Source organism: Bos taurus, chromosome 2, assembly GCF_002263795.3.
Source record: "Bos taurus isolate L1 Dominette 01449 registration number 42190680 breed Hereford chromosome 2, ARS-UCD2.0, whole genome shotgun sequence".
In the NCBI taxonomy this organism is placed as follows: Eukaryota; Metazoa; Chordata; class Mammalia; order Artiodactyla; family Bovidae; genus Bos; species Bos taurus.
Window position 1 is genome coordinate 36,784,960 of NC_037329.1, and position 16,154 is coordinate 36,801,113.

Here is a 16,154-nt window from a genome sequence, read left to right on the forward strand (position 1 = left end):
TATCACTGGAAAATTTTGATTTGGCATTTGTTGACAAGACTAAGACGGATTCTAATTTTGATAAAAACTAAAATTTCCCCATAATTTTAAATAATTTATTTTACTTTAGTTAATAGTAATCCTTCAAAAACTTTACCTCTCTGTTGCTAAAATTTGAGTTGAATTCCCTAAGAAAAAGAACTTAGAGAAATAAAAATAGAGCCAAAACAGCATATGCTGCTGCTGCTGCTGCTAAGTCACTTCAGTCGTGTCCGACTCTGTGCGACCCCATGGACTGCAGCCTACCAGGCTCCTCTGTCCATGCGATTTTCCAGGCAAGAGTTCTGGAGTGGGGTGTCATCGCCTTCTCCAAAAACAGCATATAATTTTTCTTAAATGAAGCCCTTCATTATATTACTTCACCCAAGTGACTAGTTCATTTTTGGATATTGTGTATATACTAGCCTCAAAAATATTTCAACAGCTGTTGACAGTGACAGTGACTTTCTTCCTCTACTGGGTGCCCATTTATGGCCCTAAAGCAGAAACCCATGAACTAGGGAGTAAAGCTTTTGAGAAGTACTAATTAGTGTTGAAACAATAGGGTGGTAAACTTTAGAAAAAGATCCAGCTTTATATATGCTTAAAAAAATTCACCAAATCTAATAGCCAATTGAACTTTGTTTCATGGATTTTATTATCAGCGAGTTTATGAAGTTGCTATTTGAGCTCTGCTGCTGCTGCTGCTGCTGCTAAGTCGCTTCAGTCGTGTCCAACTCTATGCGACTCCATAGACGGCAGCCCACCAGGCTCCCCCGTCTTCTGGAGTGTGTTGCCATTTCCATCTCCAGTATTTGAGCACTAGCTAAACTTTATTGTAATAAGGCTTATGCTGTTTAAAAATTTTGTGAGTTAACCTATGAGAATTATACGTTTTAGAGAATTCTCAGTCACACAGAACATTAAGGACAAGTGTTGCACGTGAAGGATAGGATATATTTTGAAGGAGTGACAGCTTTTGTAGTAAGGATAGTAAAATTATTTCTTTTATTTTAGTAATTAATGGAAGTTAATTATTTTTTTGATCACACCATGCAGCATACAAGATCTTAGTTCCTTGACAAGGGATTGAACCCAGGCCCCCTACATTAGGAGCATAGAATCTTAACCACTGGGCAGCCAAGGAAGCTCCATAAATGTAATTTTATTTCATAAGAAATGTAAAATCATTGATAATACAAGAAGTGCTTTTTAATTTGATTTATTTTATATTTATTTTTATTGAAGCATCGTTGATGTATAATATTGTGATAGTTTCTGGTATACAGCAAAGTATCCATATATATTCTTTTTCAGATTGTCTTCCTTTATAGATTATTACAAGATATTGAATATAGTGCCCTGTGTTATATGGCAGGACCTTGTTATTTGTCTGTTTTATGTATAGTAGTGTGTATCTGTTAATCCCAAATTCCTAAAATATCCATGTCCCATCTTTCCCAATCCCCTGGAATAGGAAATGGCAACCCACTCAAGTATTCTTTCCTGGAGAATTCCAAGGATAGAGGAACCTGGAAGGCTACTGTCCATAGGGTCACAAAGAGTTGGACACAACTGAAACGACTTAGCACATTGCACACAGCACAACCATAAGTTTGTTTTGAGTCTATTTCTGTTCCATAAATTCATTTGCATCATTTTTTTTTTAGATTCAACATAGAAGTGATATGATATATTATTTGTCTTTCTCTGTCTGTCTCATTTCACTTACTGTGATAATCTCTAGGTCCATCCATGTTGCTGCAAACGGCATTATTTCTTTCTTTTTATGGCTGAGTAATATTTCATTGTGTGTGTGTGTACCACAACTTTATCTATTCATCTGTCCATTAGGTTGCTAATATGTCTTGATCATTGTAAATAATGCTGCTATGAACGTGGGGGTACTGTACCTTTTCAAAGTATGGTTTTCTCCAAGAAGTGCTTTTTAAAATGCCATCTGTTCATGTTTGATTTTACCTAAAGTAGTATTTGTTTAGCTGAAGAGAGAAGTAGTATGGGAAAGAGTGACAAAAAGTTAGAACCGTGGTGAATCATCTCTTTAAAACCTTAAAGAGATGTACAACATACTTTGTTTTTGCTTTTGGTTTTCTTTAATAATTAAAGCAGAGGGGAAGCTCACTTTGTTTTAGGTTTTGATATGACAAAGTTTGGTGGAAAATGAGAAACTGGGACTTCCCTGGTGGTCCAGTGGCTATGGCTCCATGCTCCCAATTCGGGGGCCTGGTTTTGATCCCTGGTAGGGGAGCTGGATCCCACATGCCACAGGTAGGAGTTCGTGAGGCTCAACTAAGACCTGGCACAGCCAAATAAATAAAAATTCAAAATTATTAAAATGAGAACTCTCATTGGCTGTATTTCCAGACTTTGCTCTTGGGAGGCTATAGTGTTATCACTTTTGAACTTCCTGGTATCTTCAGATAGTGGGCTTCTGGTTATTTCTAACAGCAGGTATTGAATTACAGTCATCCCTTGGTGTCTAGGAGGGACTGGATTAATGTACATGGATTAATGTGCAGTGGCAGAAATCATTGGAACCCCGGCCTTCACAGCTTCTCTGAACATTAAGGGAAGATGGACATCTAATATTTTACTGAATATCCTGTTTACACTTACAGGTGAAACTGAGGACAGAAAGCATTCACTGAATTTGTTGTTGTTACTGCTTAGTCACTAAGTCATGTCTGACTCTTTTTTGACCCCATGGTGATGGACTGAAGCTCAGCAAGCTCCTCTGTCCATGGGATTTTCTAGGCAAGAATAGTGGAATGAATTGCCACTTCCTTCTGCAGGGCATCTTCCCACCCCAGGGACTGAACCTACATTCCAGGCAGATTCTTTCCCACTGGAACAACCAATAGGAAAGCCTATTCAGTGAATATTATGCTCCAAAACACTGCTTGAAATTGGTCCTATCTGTTCAAGCTGGTTTCTTTCTTTCCTTTCTCTGCCTTTGGTATCTTCCCCCCACTACATCAGGAAAACAACTTTTAGCCAGACACCACCATAGTCACTGTTTGTACAGATCAGGAAATGATTTCTATCACTTCAGAGCTTTGTTGCTTTTCAAGTATTAAGTTGATTGGTGTTTTCATAATTTGACAAAACTACTTGACAAAACTTCTATTCATGTTATATAAAATCTTCTATTTATATGTCCACTCTAGATTAGACAGCAGACTTCTTTCATGCATACCATATTACGTGGGTCTTTTTGTTAAAGCTTGCTCATATTTTTTTCTTAAAACATAATAAGACAGGGAAAATAATTGTTGTCAAAAGAAGTTCCCAGGATCAGGACTATTAAAATTATTAATAAAATGAATTTCTTTTTTTCTAAATTTGGTTGAAGTTTTAGTCATAACAGTGCATGAATAAATGAAGTAAACCACTTCTACCCAGCTGATTTAGATTTAAATTTAAAGAGATTTAAAACTCAGCTCCCCAAAACCCAAGACTATTTCCTCTTACAGGCAATATGATTCATCAAGAATTCTACAATAAAATAGACCTTCTTTTCCACTCAACATAAACTTGAAAGTTATTTGAAGATAATTTGCCTCCAAATTTGGAGCAATGTGCCTGAATGGAACATATCCTATCCAACATGGTTGAGGGTTATGTCTGAAAAAAGAAAAAGAAAGAAATAAATTTTCAAATATTTTAGAAGGATCATTTACACTTTGATCTTAGTATAGTTTCAGAAATGCCTAGTTGTGCTGTTTAATATGATAGTAGCTACATGTCAATATTTAAATTTAAATTAATATTTAAAAGTCACTAACCATATCACGAGTACTCAGGCACATTTGGCTATGGGCTAGGTATTGGACAGTGCAGATATTAAACTTTTTCATTTTGCATTGTTTCATTGGACAGCTTCGTATAGAATAGAGTTGTCCCATGATATCAGTGGGGAACTGATTCCAGGACTTGTTATGGATATCATAATCCATGGAGGCTCAAGTCCCTTATATAAAGTGGCATTAGTACACTCAGGTCTCCCTTATCTGTAGGATGTGGAGACCACATCCCATGGATATTGATACTGTGTTCCACTAGTGGTAGATCACATTTTTACCAGTTTTCTCAGATTATAGATCTCTGTTATTTACAATATCATTTCCCTCCAAAGTATTGCTTATCAAAGTATGTGATTTTTTTCCTACCAAATAATTTCCCCAAGTAATAGAAAAGAACAATAATGCACAGGATTTGAAAGAGCTAGATGATGATAGAAGTGTGTTTAGATTGTTATAAAGTTTGTTATTAACCTTAGAAACATATGCCAAATTCTGCACAGTTGTGATCCTCTAAAAAATGAATGACAGACACAGACTTTCCACGCTACAATCCAAGTTTACAACACTGAAATGGCCTACAAGTAGCCTATGGTTTATGAGATTACTTTTCATTTATATATTTTAGAGGTAATTTTTATTATATAACTACACCTTGCATAGAATACAGAGAAAACATTAAATTGATTTATAAATGAATGATTAAATATTTTAATGACTAATACTTTAAATGAAGGCGCTAGTAGTAAAGATGGACTTCTGGTGGCTAGATGGTAAAGTCTCTGCCTGCACTGCAGGAGACCCGAATTCAATCCCTGAGTTGGGAAGATCCCCTAGAAAAAGAAATGGCAACTCACTACAGTATTTTTGCTTGGAGAATTCCATGGACAGAGGAGCTTGGTGGTCTACAGTCCAGGGAGTCACAGAGTTGGACACGATTGAGCAACTAACACAGTTGCAAAGAACCCACCTGTCAATGCCGGAGACATAAGAGACATAGGTTTGATCCTTGGGTCAGAAAGATCCCCTGGAGGAGGGCATGGCAACCCACTCCAATATTCTTGCCTTGCAGAATCCCTTGGACAGAGAACCCTGGTGGGCTACAGTCCATGGGGTCGCCCAGAGTTGGACATAACAGAAGCGACAGCACGCACGCGCACGCAGCATATACTTCTGTGTTCAGATTGAATAGGATGAGAAAATGTCAGATTTTTAAATTCATTTATTCCTTTGAATTTTTTCATTAAGTTCAGTTGCTCAGTCCTGTCCGACTCTTTGCGACCCCATGAATTTCAGCACACCAGGCCTCCCTGTCTATCACCAACTCCTGGAGTTCACTGAGACTCACGTCCATCAAGTCAGAGATGCCATCCAGCCATCTCATCCTCCGCCGTCCCCTTCTCCTTCTGCCCCCAATCCCTCCCAGCATCAAAGTCTTTTCCAATGAGTCAACTCTTCGCATGAGGTGGCCAAAGTACTGGAGTTTCAATTTTAGCATCATTTCTTCCAAAGAACACCCAGGACTGATCTCCTTTAGAATAGACTGGTTGGATCTCCTTGCAGTCCAAGGGACTCTCAAGAGTCTTCTCCAACACCACAGTTCAAAAGCATCGTTCTTCGGCGCTCAGCTTTCTTCACAGTCCAACTCTCACATCCATACACGACCACTGGAAAAACCATAGCCTTGACTAGACGGACCTTTGTTGGCAAAGTAATGTCTCTGCTTTTGAATATGCTATCTAGGTTGGTCATAACTTTCCTTCCAAGGAGTAAGCGTCTTTTAATTTCATGGCTGCAGTCACCATCTGCAGTGATTTTGGAGCCCTGCAAAAAATACAGTCTGATACTGTTTCCACTGTTTCCCCATCCTCTTCCCATGAAGTGATGGGACCATGATCTTCGTTTTCTGAATGTTGAGCTTTAAGCCAACTTTTTCACTCTTCTCTTTCACTTTCGTTAAGAGGCTTTTTAGTTCCTCTACACTTTCTGCCGTAAGGGTTAGTTGCTGCTGCTGCTGCTAAGTCACTTCAGTCGTGTCTGACCCTTAGCGACCCCATGGACTGCAGCCTACCAGGCTCCTCCGTCCATGGGATTTTCCAGGCAAGAGTATTGGAGTGGGGTGTCATTGCCTTCTCCATAAGGGTTAGTTACGTATGGATAAATATCCTAACTTTGTGTATATTGAAACTTAATGTAGGGTTATCAAGTGAAGGTAAAGCTAAAATTAGTTACAGAAGGAAAGACTTTTTCCATTTGGGGGCAGAGAAAGAAGAAAAATAGTTTCATCCTAATTAATGGAAACATTTGATTGTAACTTAAGATTCTTTTCCCACACTTTAACATTATTAGGTGTTTTCTGAGGGTAAATATAGTTGAGATTTTCTCTGTGTGTATTTACTAAAATGGTGGCTTGTAGGGGAAAAGTACATAACCAATACATTAGTTGAATTATGTTTTCATAAAATGTATTACCACTTTTTTATAATATGTCTAATTTGAATATATTTCCTAGTGTTAAGATGATTTTTTAAAAATTACCTTTTCCTTGATTATAAAAGCCACCAGGGTTTTTATTAGAAGCTTTGTCTGGCTTTATCCTTTAGTGTCGTTTTAATTTCAAATGTTTTTTCCTCATGTATTTGCAAATACCTGGTAAGTTATGTGTAAAAATTGCTACCATGATGAAAGAATGTCTCTGCTAGGTTTTTATACTTTGAGGATTAGGACTTTAAATCAAGTAGCATTTTACACCATAGATTTAGTCTTAATTATCTTGTTTTTTTCCAAAAAAATAAAATGAAACATTTATCTTTTTATTCAACTACTTATATTATTTGAATGTAACTATTTAAAAATATTTAATATCTTTTTTCATTTAAGAGTTTTGTATAAAGTATAATTGGTTCTTTCATAAGACTTTTTGTATTGACTCTTTACCATCGCAAGCTTGTTTTTTTGGTATTGATTGAAGTTGAGAGCATAAAGGAGTTCCCTGAAGGCAGGTTTTTGGATTCAGAGAGTAAAGTAATCCATCTATATGCTTCTGATCTGATTTGATATGGTGGGAGCATGGGTAGTTCAGAGAGAATTAATTTCCTGTCTTATATTCTCTTATCCATCCATGCATAATTTAAAACTAACATGTTCTCCACCTTGATAATCTTTCCTCTTTTGCCTTCAGTGTATTTTTCATTTCTCTATTTCTTGAACTTAAAAAATAACAAAACACAAGACATTTTCACCTCTCTTGCTTCCCATGAACCTTACTTATGCATGCTTAGTTGCTCAGTCATGTCCAACTCTTTGCAACCCCATGGACTGCAGCCCACCAGGCTCCTCTGTCCATGGAGATTCTCAGGCAAGAATACTGGAGTGGATTGCCATGCCCTTCCCAACCCAGGGATTGAACCCAGGTCTCTTGCTCTGCAGGCAGATTCTTTACCATCTCAGCCACCAGGGAAGCCCAAGAATACTGGTGGGTAGCCTATCCCTTCTCCAGGAGATCTTCCTGATCCAGGAATCAAACAGAGTCTCCTGCATTGTAGGTGGATTCTTTACCAGATGAGCTACCAGGAAGCTCAAACCTTATTTGTAGGTATTCCCCAAATTCTGCTTAATGGTCTGTCTTTACTTTATATTCATTTCCTTGGTGAACTCACCCACTCTCTTGGCTTGAGTTGTACTTTTTTATATGACTCTTTTTATTTTTTTTACAGTATAAGATTTATTTATTTTTTTAAATTTTTTAGTTTTTTTAAAATTTTATTTTATTTTTAAACTTTACAAATTGTATTAGTTTTGCCAAATATCAAAATGAATCCATCACAGGTATACATGTGTTCCCCATCCTGAACCCTCCTCCCTCCTCCCTCCCCATACCATCCCTCTGGGTCGTCCCAGTGCACCAGCCCCAAGCATCCAGTATCCTGCATCAAACCTGGACTGGTGACTCGTTCCATATATGATATTATACGTATTTCAATGCCATTCTCCCAAATCATCCCACCCTCTCCCTCTCCCACAGAGTCCAAAAGACTGTTCTATACATCAGTGTCTCTTTTGCTGTCTCGTATACAGGGTTATTGTTACCATCTTTCTAAATTCCATATATATGCGTTAGTATACTGTATTGGTGTTTTTCTTTCTGGCTTACTTCACTCTGTATAATAGGCTCCAGTTTCTATTCTATGTCACAATTTCTACCTGTTGTTGAGAAATGTCTCCATTTGAATAGCCTTTGGTAACATTGGGTTTATTTATTGTCCAACGTGAAAGTCACTCTACTCTACCACTGCAGGTTTCTTTCATTGTATCCCCAATAATCTTTCATTCTCTGATGTCCTTGTTCCTGTACTTAGTTTAGCGTGAAGTCCTCTTATTTCTCCATGCAAGATGTTGCTTGGGTTTCCCATTCTGTCTGTACTCATCTTCACTGTCCAGACTGTCATTATATCACACCTGTAACTCATTGTACTCACTTTCCCACCACTCCCTGCTTTGTCCACTTTTTTTTTTTTTTGAACTTCCCAAATTCTCCCTGCAGTGATTTTTAAAAATGCATATGAAAGTTGTTATGGCATATTTTTCTTAAATAGAAATTGTAAGCATTTTTATTTATATGTCCCTCTGGGCATAGTGCTAGATGCAGTAAGAAATCAATAAGTAATTGTTCAGTCATTCATTCAGCAGCTCTTTCTTGAGTAGTTGTTGGGTTCCAGCTATTACACTAGTGCTCCAGTGATCTTCTCTTACAGAGCTAGCAGCTGAAAAACAGTCTCTGGTGGTAAGAGAAGGCTTCTCTGAGGAACTGACATTTTTATCACACTGAATGAAGTAAGAAAGCCAGTCCTGTAAAGATACAGGGAACAATTGCTCCAGGCTGAGAGAACAGCAAATGTCAAGGCTCTGAAGAGGGACAGGTTTGGTATATTTTGGGAATATCAAAAAGGTCATGGTGACTGGGACATAGTAAGGAGAGAGTGACAGAAGCTGTAGTCAGGAAGCCAGGTGACAGAGAGACTAATAGGCCATGGTAGGTATTACAGATTATATGCTAATTGATGGAAAAGCCATTGGACAGTTTTGAGTAAGGGAGTGATGTGAGCTGATACATTTGTCGCTGAGTTAAGGACAGTAGACTAGAATCGTGATATAGGAGAGCAATATCTTGAACTAGTGAGGTAAACAGCAGTAACAAGGACAGAATGGGGAAGAATGGTTGGCAGGATGGATTGGGTGGGAGGTTTGGATAAAAAGAGGAACCAAGGGAAACTCAGTTCTGTGTGCCTGGGCAAGTCATGCATCCTCTCCAACGTCTGTTTTCCTGAGTGTATAATGAGAAATACCTCTTTCCCACTTTGAAGGAATTCTTATGAGAGAATGAAATAATAATGAAAGCTAATTATGAATCTTAAAACACCATTAATGTTGTATTACTTTTAAACACTAAACGTTTAAAAGCTCACCTTAAATTGCTTCCTTGGTAGCTCAGCTGGTAAAGAATCCGCTTGCAGTACTGGAGAGGCCAGTTCAATTCCTGGATCAGGAAGACTCCTGGAGAAGGGATAGGCTATCAATTCCAGTATTCTTAAGCTTCCCTGGTAACTTATCTGGTAAATAATCTGCCTGCAATGCAGAGTTTCTCCTGTTGATTGATAATAAGGAGTAGATCATGTTTTGGGCATAGACTGAGCAGCTGATTTAATCATAGAAAAAAAAGGATACCTATCTGTCATTTGTTTTATAGTATATTTAAGACTGATTCTCTTCTTAGTAAATATTTGAAAACAAATAAAACTAACCTGAGTGACCTATTGTTTATTTACTAATATGTTTACTCTGGAGTGTTGTTGATTATAAATGAAACATAATTTGCCATGCAATAAGAAATAATGACCTATAGATAAACTCTAGGTGTTTTATGCTTATTTGTGTCATGCCAATTGTACTTTTCCTGATAATTTTAGAATACCTTATGGCATCATGACAGACAAATATTCTAAACAAAGTTTTTAGTTTTTGAAACTACTTACTCAAGTATGATTCAGCTGAATGTATTTCTGTTTTCCTATTACAGGTTTCTCAACAGTGATGTCACAAGATTGACCACATTGATCACAGTAAGACTAAAATGATAATTAAGCTTTTAAAGATGTTTTGTTTTCTCTGAGAATGAGAATTAAGTTAGAAAATATTTATAATTTTTAATTGTTACTCTTTCTTTCTACAGCCAATTGAATATTAACATTTAATGATTCATATCTCACACTGTATAGTTTATTTAAATAGTTCTTTAAATGATTTTAAACACTTTAAATGAAAATTATCCTTAATTTATAACTGAAATTATATGCCCAATTATATATACATATTTCAGTGTGAATCATAATTACAACCTGAATCATCATTTTTAGTTTTGTTTTTATAAAATATGGTACAAAATATTTGAGGTGACTCCACATTAGGAAAAAGATTATAACAGTAAAATTACTTGGGACTGCAATCACATATTACGAAGGACTGTGAAAACAGCATTCTTGAAAGGATTCTTAGACTTCTTTTTTAAAATTTTCATTGATGTATAAAGAGTCTTCCAAATATGGAGAGTTGTTCAAAAGGATAGTTTTCTTAAGAAATGGATACTTTTCCTCTTTAATTTTAAAATGTCAATTTCTACTGTGTATAAGGAAATATGCTATATAAAGAAAAACTTTAAGGTTTTGATCTATATTATTAGAAAATTCTAACTAGTAAAATCTGAATTGCAGTAATGAAATTTTACAGCATTTTTGAAAATGCCTTTTAAATAACAGGAAAAAATTGAGTATATTATTTATTCAGTGAGTCTGCTTCTTTAATCCTATTTTAACTGTTCATTAGAAGAAGTAATTATCAGAAATGTTAATCTGTATATATATAATCTTTATGTTTTAACATTTTTTTTGAAAACTGGTTCATTTGTTACATTTAACATTTTTCAGAGTCCAGAAAGGGCTTTTATTGTATTTTTAAAGGCTTTATCATCATCGTTGAGTCTACAGATTTTTATGGCATGTTCATTCATTTTCCTAAGGGAGCATTTTAAATATCTCTGATTTGCAGCTCTTTGCTTGTTTGTTTTTTCTTAATCAGAACTTTATGGCCCTAACTAATGGTTTACAGCAAAATATTAACATATTTCTGTAGCATCCTTCTGTTTTGCATCTAGTGTTTTACAATCAGGAAGTTAAAATTAACATCGTATGAAAAAGGTATTTTTTTTAATTAAAAAATGCTGACCCTCAGTACATTTTTAGAGTAATATTAAGAGAACATTTATTTATTTATTTATTTTTTATTTTTTTGCTGCCCTCCCACCGACTCGGTGCTCCCGGGCTCCGGGTCCGGGATTCTGGGACGCGGGGTTCGTCGGGGCGCCCCGGCTTCCCCGCGCTCCCTCCTGCGCCGCCCTCCCGCGCGCGGCCCCTCTCCCGGGGCGCCTCACTCGTAGCGCGCGGCCGTCAGAGGCTCGGGGCACGCGGAGGCGGCGGCCTGGTGGGCCCCGGGGCGGCGGGCGGGGGCGCTGCTGTGGACCGGGGCACTGATGCGGGCGCCGCCAAGAGAACATTTAATTACAACTGTTTGAATTCAAGAATTTCAGAAAGAGAGGTAGTGTTCAGATTTAACATTATCAGATGTTAAATAAGTTAAAAACTTAAGTATTCATATGAGAGTTTCATAAGTACCTGATAACAGAAACCCTTTCTCATAATGTCAAGGTTGTGAAGCTTTCTCTAGCCCCTTAAGTCAAGAAAAGTGGGTAGATTTCAACACTGACTCAGGCTGAAAGTATTGAGAGAGTAGTTCAAGTGTTGACCATGGGACTGGAATAAAATGAGATGGGGGAAGGCTGATATATTCAAAGAAAATGGAGAGATTAAAGGACTCGTCAGGGTAGATAAGATTGTGGTTGAAATGGGGATATTATAGATTTTTTCAGAGCTGAAGCTGTACTAAGTATTTATATATTATATAATATACATCTTATATATATAATTTTTTCTTCAGAAATTTTCAGAACTCAGGAGAATTTCTGTTTTTAAGCTCTATGTTATTGGATTCAGCAAAAAGTTTATTCAGGTTTTTCCATAACATCTTTGGCCAACCCAGTATATTCCACTGAAATGTCATTATCTTCTAAATGATCTATCTCTTCTTCCTGGCCATCAGTAATTCTACTGAAGCCTATACATATGTGGTCCTCAGTTTAATTTTATTAAAGCATTGCTCTAACTCTTTTGTTTCTCTACTTGAAGATATTTAGTGACTTTCTGTTTCTTGTATGATCAAATCCAGACTATCTAACTTGGTATTCAAGACCCCTCCTAAGTTTGGCTGTAACATATTTCCCAAATATCTTATTATTCAAGAAGAAGACCCACTACATTCCACACAATGTGGACTACATACTCCACCCTGAATATACATTTTGTCTCCATACTTACATTCATGTCATCCCCTTTTCCTGGAATATGCTTTTTCTTTTTCAGGCTTATATTGCTCTTGATGAAATCAAACCTCCTCTTGAATGTCCTGTACACATGTAATCATCTCTCTGAGGCTTTCCCTAATCATCCTAATTGAAAATAACTCTCTCTCCTTAGTTGTTTGGTAATACTGAATTTTTATTATTCTGATGTAACTGATAACATATATTCCCCTGTATTTTGCATATTTTAATATGTATTTAATAAATGCATATTTTAATATGTCTTTTCTAATTGTATCCAGCAAAATGTTTTGTTAGTACCCACAAAGAACTAAATTAGTATCTTTGTGTGTGTGTGTACTCAGTCATGTCTGACACTTTGTGACCGCCCCCCCCTCCCCCGCAAGGACTGTAGACTGCCAGGCTCTTCCATCCATGGGATTTCCCAGGCAAGAGCACTGGAGTGGTTTGCCATTTCCTTCTGCATGGACTCTTCCCAACCCAGAGATCGAACCTGTGTGTGCTTTATCTCCTGCGGTGGCAGGCAGATTCTTTACCACTGAACCACCTGGGAAGCCAGAGTATCTTTCAGTTTGATTCAGTTCAGTCGCTCAGTCGTGTCCAACTCTTTGTAACCCTATCATAGACTGCAGCACGCCAGGCCTCCCTGTCCATCACCAACTCCCAGAGTTTACTCAAACTCATCGCCATTGAGTTGGTGATGCTATGCAACCATCTCATCCTCTGTCGTCCCCTTCTCCTCCTGCCTTCATTCTTTCCCAGCATCAGGGTCTTTCCCAGTGAGTCAGTTCTTTGCATCAGATGGCCAAAGTATGGGAACTTCAGCATCAGTTCTTCCAATGAATATTCAAGACTGATTTCCTTTAGGATGGACTGGTTGGATCTCCTTGCTGTCCAAGGGACTCTCAAGAGTCTTCTCCAACACCACAGTTCAAAAGCATCAATTCTTCGGTGCTCAGCTTTCTTTATAGTCCAACTCTCACATCCACACATGACTATTGGAAAAACCATAGCTTTGACCTTTGTTGGTAAAGTGATATCTCTGCTTTTTAATATGCTGTCTAGGTTGGTCATAGCTTTTCTTCCAAGGAGCAAGTGTCTTTTAATTTTATGGCTGCAGTGAACTTCCAGATGTTCAAGCTGGATTTTAAAAAGGCAGAAGAACCAGAGATTAAATTGCCAACATCCATCAGATCATTGAAAAAAGATTATCTTTAGTTTTCTCACATTAAAACTGAAACAAGGATATGAATACATGAATGTCCAAAATTGAGCCATAGGAAGCAGGCTAGATAGGAAAGAGACTAACTTTTAGAACCAGAGCAAGTACTGATGTCACTGCATGTATACTGTGTATATGACCTTTAGCAAGTCAGCCTCTTTGTGCCTCTGTATTTTCACAAAATGATTTATGCATATATGTAAAAGGATTTTTATAAATATTAGTTACCTTTCTTCCCTCTTATGTAACTTTTTGGTTTGCTCTTTTATTGATATGAGAAGGGGCATTTCCTTCTCCAGGGGATCTTCCCGACCCAGGAATGGAACCTGGGTCTCCTGCATTGCAGGCAGACGCTTTACCGTCTGAGCCACCAGGGAAGCCCTTATGAAGAATAGGGATATATTCAAATTTACCTTACTTCCACACTATGATCTTTTCGTCTATTCATTTTAATATATGGATTTTTACTTTCTATCTTATATATAGAAATGATAACTTTGCTGACTCACATAAGATCCAGGAAAGAAACTGATTAGATCTGTTGATATTATGTGATTTTTTTTGGGAATTGGGGAAAGGGAGTCAGACCTCATTAGAATACCAACATCTTAAAAGACCAGAATTAACTTTAGAACAGTTTAGGTTGTGCTAAATTCCGCTTATGTAACAAATGACAAAACCAACATTCAAGAGTTTGAAGGTAGGTGGCTTGCATAATGGTTAAGAGGAACTGGGTTAGAAAAACCTTTACATTTGTGCTGTGATATTTAATATAGCCGTTTTGCTCTTGAGTCACTTATCCAGTTTGTTTTTTTTTCTGTTTAAAGTGGAATAATGTTTAATGGAATGTTGTGAATACTAAATGAAAAAATGCTTACTACAGAAGCACAAAACCCAGACCAAAGTGGTAAATTCTTTTGACCCCTTACAGTCATCATCATCTGTAAAGTTACTTGCTGAAAGTCACGTACTGCGAGATCTTGATCAAAACCTGGTTTTTATTTTCTTTTTTTTTTTTAATTTTATTTTTAAACTTTACATAATTGTATTAGTTTTGCCAAATATCAAAATGAATCCGCCACAGGTATACATGTGTTCCCCATCCTGAACCCTCCTCCCTCCTCCCTCCCCATGTTTTTCTTTATTCTAACTTTTACTTCTGTTTTGTGATCACTCTACTTGATTAAAAATCTCTATATAGCATTTCTAAGAGATACAATAAACTAACTGATGGACTTTTTTCTTCCCAAATCTCCCCAAATCCTGTATCTTCTCTAAGAGTATTCACGCAGTTTCATTTACATGCAGTTTTGTTTATACGTAGTTTTATTAATACAATGGTTATATTTTATTTTAAATATTCTTATTTAACATTTTAACTCATATTTAATAACCTGTTACAAAGCAACTTTTATAATAATTAAAGTAGCTTTTTCTGTTTTTATTGAAATTTCTTTTTCCTGTTGGTAATTTTACTGTGAATGTTATTTAAACTTCATAGAGATTAATCTCTACCAATAGAAATATTTAACTTAAAAATTGAAATTTAGAAGAAATTACTATATAATTTTATAGTATACACACTACTAGAAATATTGGTGTTAAATAGTAAATGTCAGTTATGTACCTACCTCAGATAATATATTGGATAAGGCAATGGCACCTCACTCCAGTACTCTTGCCTGGAAAATCCCATGGGCGGAGGAACCTGGTAGGCTGCAGTCCATGGGGTCGCTAAGAGTCGGACACGACTGAGCGACTTCACTTTCACTTTTCACTTTCATGCATTGGAGAAGGAAATGGCAACCCACTCCAGTGTTCTTGCCTGGAGAATCCCAGGGACGGGGGAGCCTGGTGGGCTGCCGTCTATGGGGTCGCACAGAGTCGGACACGACTGAAGTGACTTAACAGCAGCAGCAAATAATATATATCCAAGTCCGGCAATGATGGACTGTTGTACCCTAACGTTGGTTTTCCTCATCTACTAATCTTTTCCCAGCCTATTACTACCTGGAATGAAACTATCACTTTCAGTCTCACAGCTAAATGTGGTCATGTGACTAAGTTTTAACTAGAGATACATAAGAAGTAGGACTGTGTGTAGTTTGCGTGGAAAGTAGCCTTAAAGGAAGAGGGGTATGTGTTCTTTTCCCCCTTTCCTCTATGCTTGCTGATATGTGGATCTGATAAGTGAACAATGAGGGAAAACCACAAATTCAGAATGGGCAAAGCAGTAAGATTGAAAGTCCCTGATAACTTCAGAAAGTCACCTTGCGCACTCTGACTTGCTTATACCCTTGACTTGAATGGGATAAACTTCTATCTTATAAGCCACTCAGTTTTGGGCTGTCACTCATAGCCAAAATTTACCTTGATTTACATCAAGATAATATAACAGAGTTTACACCATTGTTTTAATGTCTTTGATTTATTTATATTTCATTTCTTTCCCTTGAACTCTGTTGTTACTTTTTTTTGATATAAATTTATTTATTTTATTTGGAGGCTAATTACTTTACAATATTGTAGTGGTTTTGCCATACATTGACATGAATGCACCATGGATGTACATGTGTTCCCCATCCTGAACCCCCCTCCCACCTCC

The 16,154-nt window shown here is 37.0% G+C and overlaps 1 protein-coding gene across 22 annotated transcripts in view; it reads left to right on the forward strand.

Annotated features, from left to right (window-relative positions):
* The window catches only part of BAZ2B (bromodomain adjacent to zinc finger domain 2B), a 331,716-nt gene that overhangs the window by 69,602 nt on the left and 245,960 nt on the right, over positions 1-16,154 (forward strand). For all 22 annotated transcript variants that reach the window (XM_059875504.1, XM_010801997.4, XM_005202456.5 and 19 more), the window contains exon 2: positions 9,916-9,958. The gene's annotated coding sequence lies outside the window, so the exon portion shown is untranslated. The remainder of the gene's footprint in view (positions 1-9,915; positions 9,959-16,154) is intronic.